The 7,103-nt window shown below is 32.5% G+C and overlaps 1 non-coding gene across 1 annotated transcript; it reads left to right on the forward strand.

Moving 5' to 3' along the window:
• The first annotated feature begins 2,837 nt into the window (after positions 1-2,837).
• On the forward strand, positions 2,838-2,909 carry Trnam-cau (transfer RNA methionine (anticodon CAU)). Its single transcript has one exon. It is a non-coding gene; the product is annotated as a tRNA-Met (tRNA).
• Positions 2,910-7,103: the final 4,194 nt, after the last annotated feature.

The raw sequence follows: 7,103 nt of genomic DNA on the forward strand, positions 1-7,103 counted from the left end.
TAGCCGCCGACATGTATTAAGATTAGTTATAGCGGTCGACATGTATTAAGATTAGTTATAGCGGTCGACATGTATTAAGATTAGGTATAGGCTACATGTATTAAGATTAGGTATAGGCAACAGGTATTAAGATTAGGTATAGGCTACATGTACTAAGATTAGGTATAGGCTACATGTATTAAGATTAGGTATAGGGTACATGTATTAAGACTAGGTATAGGCTACATGTATTAAGATTAGGTATAGGGTACATGTATTAAGACTAGGTATAGGCTACATGTATTAAGATTAGGTATAGGGTACATGATTTAAGATTAGGTAAAGGGTACATGTATTAAGATTGGGTATAGGGTACATGTATTAAGATTAGGTATAGGCTACATGTATTAAGATTAGGTATAGGCTACCTGTATTAAGATTAGGTATAGGCTACATGTATTAAGATTAGGTATAAGGTACATGTATTAAGATTGGGTATAGGGTACATGTATTAAGATTAGGTATAGGCTACATGTATTAAGATTGGGTATAGGGTACATGTATTAAGATTAGGTATAGGCTACATGTATTAAGATTAGGTATAGGCTACATGTATTAAGAATAGGTATAGGCTACATGTATTAAGATTAGGTATAGGCTACATGTATTAAGATCAGGTATAGGCTACATGTAATGAGATTAGGTTTAGGCTACATGTATTAAGATTAGGTATAGGCTACATGTATTAAGATTAGGTATAGGCTGCATGTATTAAGATTAGGTATAGGCTACATGTATTAAGATTAGGTATAGGCTACATGTATTAAGATTAGGTATAGGCTACATGTATTGAGATTAGGTATAGGCTACATGTATTAAGATTAGGTATAGGCTACATGTATTAAGATTTGGTATAGGCTACATGTATTAAGATTAGGTATAGGCTTCATGTATAAAGATTAGGTATAGGGTACATGTATTAAGATTAGGTATAGGGTACATGTATTAAGATTAGGTATAGGCTACATGTATTAAGATTAGGTATAGGCTACATGTATTAAGATTAGGTATAGGCTACATGTATTAAGATTAGGTATAGGCTACATGTATTAAGATTAGGTATAGGCTGCATGTATTAAGATTAGGTATAGGCTACATGTATTAAGATTAGGTATAGGCTACATGTATTAAGATTAGGTATAGGCTACATGTATTGAGATTAGGTATAGGCTACATGTATTAAGATTAGGTAAAGGCTACATGTATTAAGATTAGGTATAGGCTACATGTATTAAGATTAGGTATAGGCTTCATGTATAAAGATTAGGTATAGGGTACATGTATTAAGATTAGATATAGGGTACATGTATTAAGATTAGGTATAGGCTACATGTATTAAGATTAGGTATAGGCTACATGTATTAAGATTAGGTATAGGCTACATGTATTAAGATTAGGTATAGGCTACATGTATTAAGATCAGGTATAGGCTACATGTATTAAGATTAGGTATAGGCTTAAGATTAGGTATAGGGTACATGTATTAAGATTAGGTATAGTGTACATGTATTAAGATTAGGTATAGGCTACATGTATTAAGATTAGGTATAGGCTACATGTATTAAGATTAGGTATAGGCTACATGTATTAAGATTAGGTATAGGCTACATGTATTGAGATTAGGTATAGGCTACATGTATTAAGATTAGGTATAGGCTACATGTATTAAGATTAGGTATAGGCTACATGTTTTAAGATTAGGTATAGGCTACATGTATTAAGATTAGGTAAAGGCTACATGTATTAAGATTAGGTATAGGCTACATGTATTAAGATTAGGTATAGGCTACATGTATTAAGATTAGGTATAGGCTACATGTATTAAGATTAGGTATAGCGGTCTTAATGTATTAAGATTAGGTAAAGGCTACATGTAATAAGATTAGTTATAGCGGCCAACATGTATTAAGATTAGTTATAGCGGTCGACATGTATTAAGATTAGTTATAGCGGTCGACATGTATTAAGTTTAGTTATAGCGATCGACATGTATTAAGATTAGGGGTATTTTTTGAAAAATTGTTGAGATTTTTGTACATTTTTACGCCGTTTTTTCAATAATTTCTAAAAACTCTCTTCTGATTGGTTGAAAAATCCAGTTGAAAAAAAAAACAAATGAGTTGAAACAGGGCAAAAAGAGACACAGATTACACATTAAGCAAAAATACAATATAAAAACAAATAAAAGTGATCAAAAATTAAAAGTTGACTAGTACTATACAACTTCCATCAGAGTGAACAGTTTGCTATGTGGTGCACTTTTTTTAGCATTAAAAAACAATAAAAAGCTCAAAATTACGCAAAAATGATGTCAAGCAGCATAAAACCTTCTGAATCGAATCAAACTTTACAAAAATTTTGCAGAGTTCTTGCAGTTTTTGCAGAATTCTTGCAAAATTTTGGCTCCATTTTGCATTTCAAGCTAGATTTTGATCAAATACTTGATTCTGATTGGTTGAAATTACCAGTTATAAAAATCCAATGAGTTGAAAAATGGCAAAAACACACAGAGATTACACATTAAAGCAAAAATACAATATAAAAACAAATAAAAGTGATCAACAAATTTAAGGTTGACTGGTACTATACAACTTTCGTCAGAGTGAACAGTTTGCTATGTGGTGCAAGTTTTTAGCATTAAAATTCAATAAAAGGTTCAAAATTACGCAAAAATGATGTCAAACAGCATAAAATCTGCTATATCGAATTAAACTTTACAAAAACTTTACTGAAAACTGAATTTAAAAATTCAAAATTTATCCTAGATGTTCTAAGATGAGCTTTAGCCGACATTAAATAGCAAGATGGCGCAGTGGTAGCGTGCTGGGCTCATAACCCAGAGGTCGGTAGATCGAAACTACCTCTTGCTAATCTGATATTGTCACAGTACTAGTGAACTCGTAATCACTCATAACTTGGAAAAACATCAAATAATAGAAAAGCAAATGAAATAGAAATTAAAAAAAAGACACAAAGTAAACTGAGCACATTAAAATACATACTCAATCTAAGGTTTACATGGGAAAAGTATCAGGAAACTGAAAACTGAGCCGCAATTACCCAAGTGGGTTAATAAAGTCGATGAAAAGAACAACTTGCGTAGCTAACTGAGTAATAGTCACAAATGTTAAAAAAAATAATATCGACTTTATTAGCTAGCATGTTCTGTTTATTATGTTTTTTTTGCACTCAATTTACATCGAAACAGGAGAACTACTACTCACACTCAATAAAAAGCTAGTTTTAAATCGTGCTTAGTCGATTAGATTCTATGCTAAATATTTAGAAAAATGTAATTTTTAACAATTTAATGTACTTTATGTCATAGAGTGCCCTTTTCTATATGTTCTAGATTAAGTTAAATACTTGATTCTGATTGGCCGAAAAGATTGACCTTCATGAAGAAAATGAATTGAACCAGTACAAATATAGAGAGATTACAATATGAGCAAAATACAATATAAAAACTACAGAATATTGATCAACAATTTATAAGTTGACTAATGCAATATAAATTTCGTCAGAGTGAACAGTTTCTTATGTGATGCAGATTTTGCCATCTAATATACAATGACAAAGCTCAAAATTAGGCTAAATTGATATAGAGTGGCATAAACTCTACTAAATTGAAGCAAACTCAACAAAAATTTGTAATTTTTACGAAACACTAATATAAAAATGAAAAATTATATTTTCACCCATCAAAATTTATCAATTTCAAGTTACAAATTAAAGACTTATAGAAAAAAGACAGATAAAAGACTAATACACACAATTTTTGTGCTAACTAGAACATAATCAGTTGATTCGAAACAAATTTTGTGAAGAAATGTGGCTCTCCACAAGAATTTCTCAAGACCGGTAAGGAAAGCAAAGGACTTTGCGCGCCGAGTTCAACCATTCGTCTACGTGATACAGCTGAGCTGCAAAATTAACAGAAGAAGTACAAAACTCATACAATAACCGTTGCGTATGGCATAAAACTCGTCTGTTCGACGCATAGTATCTGTAAAAGTTATAATTTGTCTTCCAAAATATCTCAGGAAAATCAAAAAACGATAAGAACTTGCCTACCAAATTCTTTTTGAGATGGATTGTCAACAAAAATTAGAGGAAATTTGCTAAAACATTTCTCATGTCAAATAACAAGGTCTGGTAGTATTTTGTGTCGAGGGCAATGATAATGCAATATTACAGCAAATTGATAATTTCGTCAGCTTGCTACGTGTTTATTATGTTACACAGATCAAAAAAGTTCGAACACAACCAAAATTTTATCGAGTGGTTAACAACGCTAGAACAATTATCTAATGTCAACTTTTTATAAAGATTTTTAAGTGGAAGGATTTTACCTATTAAGAATGAAAAATCTTCCAATTGATACAGTTATGAAGCTAAAAATGAGTAAAATTGTTATAATTTAGATTTTCTTTTGTTCAGGTTAGCCTAACAATCAAATCATCGAAATGAAAGATACACACTTACGTCATACTGTGACCATACTTTGTGCATTTCACTGGGAGATTTTTATCGAGAGCAGGCATTGTTATGTTAGTTCAAGATCAATTGGGTAAAAATCAGGTTAAATTGCGGAGCAACTGAATCTGAAAAAACAGAAAGTATAATGATCAAAAGCTGCTACGTAACTTTGAGCTACTCGACAATGACTCATCACTTCCATATATGGAAATGACGTCATTTCTATTTTTATATTCAGGCGACATGTCAGAACATTCTAGAAGATTGACACCAATTGCGACAGTTCTGCATATAATTAACTAACTTTCAGTTTAAATGTACAAATTCATTCCGTGGCGAAAAATTCGAACTTTACACTTTTTTCTCATTTTCCTCTCACTCTTATTTATTAAGCTTTACTATAATTTTTCCATACAGAATATCTCACCAAAGAAAATACAACCAGAAAATTATTCTTTAAAAATTCACAATTGTTCTAGCGCTTTGAATAAATGTAGTCCAAATTTGTGTATCTCAAATATTGATAAAACTTACTGTCTGAGATCAAATTTAGTTTTATTGAAAATAGAAACTAGCGCATAAATTTGCTTTCAACACAACAAGAGAGAGATCAAGAAAAAGTTTCCATCTATTATTGAAGAACAAATTTACGTTGTACAACTTAATGTTGTTGTAATAGAACCTCCCGCCCAATCAGACTTCAGCTTTAGAAATCTAATTCTCAAGATAAACGATTTCATTTTATGCATTGCTTTTTCTATTTTAGTTTTCTTTTATATTAACAGGGTTTTACTTGATACCGTATTCATTTGTGAAAAATGTTGATCAAAAATCACTTACAACTTTTGGAAAAAATTTACAAAAGAAAGGAAGGAATCGCTGATGCTTACAGAGTAGACGAAATTGATGTTGACTCCTATTTTTTTTTACAATTTCTTGGATGTTTTTACTCAAAACAACAGAATCATCCGATTTAGTAAAGGATTTGAATATGCAACCTTTTCTATAAAAAAAATTCGAGTATGATGACTACATAACAAAACAATCTTTTGACTTATCGTCAGAACTACACATCAACAAGTATGAAATGCTTTTCATATTGAATTCTGTCCCAGAGACAATGGAACAGTACAGAAATTTGTCTCAATCTATATATATCCCAATTCCTGAACCGTTAACAAATACTTCATCTCTGCAGAGTGCGCTGTTCTTTCATTATTACAAGGACTACAATGAAGAGGGAGTAAGAGTACGATTTGGAATACGACTCCCCAACATTTATATACAAAAATTTAGTTCCAAATTTGGAACATTTTCCGAGATCGATTCAACGAGATGGAGAGAATTTATCAAAGCTTGACTTTTTTGGTCAATTACGTCAACTCATTTCTTCTAACTTATCCATCTTTGGCTGTTAACTAGGGTAAAACGTGTAAAAGTTACCTTTTTTGGTGTTTATTCAGTATTGAGCTTACTTGTTTCGGATAGTAATGTTAGATTTTCTATGAGTTGATTCCTTCTTTGATAAGTTTACAACTGTGAAATTTCCTTTTCTGGAAAATAACGTCATTTTTTCTGCTAAATATTACTCTTTTTGGAAATTTTGTTCTCATTGGTTGGAGTTTGGTATAAATAGAGCTGAAAAATTCACCCAGCATCACTTGCTTTCTGTTCTCTAAAAACAACATCACCTCTTTCTCAACTACCTTTGACTCTAGTCTCACCATATTGAGAAATGGAATTTACAGTGCAGAACAACAGCCTTCTCTACTCAGTTTCTTTCACAGAGGAGACTGCTCGGATAAGCATCAGAGATCTATCGAATGGGCTCTACGAGTCAGTTCTAACACTGCCTATTACAGTGTGGCACATTATTGAGCACCAGCGACAACAATTTGACATATATCATCAGGGACAGGTTCCAATCACGGAGAATCAGCTTGGAACTCACGCAATGGGTCACGAAGTTGCTGTGATCAGTGGGCATCACTATCCTCACATTAATGGAACAGATTTTCCAGACAACTACGTCGCTGGAAGCATTCAGTACACATTTCCGTGGGAGGAAGGACAGATTCCCAACAACTGGTTCAATACACCGGAGACAAGTCAAATATCCAGTCCAGCGCAGCAGAACAACCTTGTCCAGATAGTGAGCAATGCTGGCAGCAGTCAACAAAGCGAATTGAGTGTGGATACTAGCACCACGTGGTCATTTAACGATCTGGAAAACTTCGATCCAGCTCAGTATTATGGTTCGACTGATATGTCGACTACACCGTCAATGACAACCCCCTCCATCAATGACAACCCCCTCCATAGAGAACGAAACAGCTCACAACCCCATTGTGCTGACTGATGATTCAACTCCCATCAGTGATCGACCTACAGAGCCTCCAGCAATCATTGAAAGAGTCCGTTCATTTGGCAATGAAATTCAAAACTTGTCAGATTACGTTGTGAAAACTCTTTTTGAATAAATTTGATAATGTAAATTTTATACTTTGTGATGTATTTATACTTTTGTTTGAATTCATTTCTTTTTAAGCTGAACTATTTCTTTACTCCAAAAACTATGCAGGCTA

Source organism: Convolutriloba macropyga, chromosome 9, assembly GCF_964194025.1.
Source record: "Convolutriloba macropyga chromosome 9, txConMacr16.3, whole genome shotgun sequence".
Classification (NCBI taxonomy): domain Eukaryota; kingdom Metazoa; phylum Xenacoelomorpha; order Acoela; family Convolutidae; genus Convolutriloba; species Convolutriloba macropyga.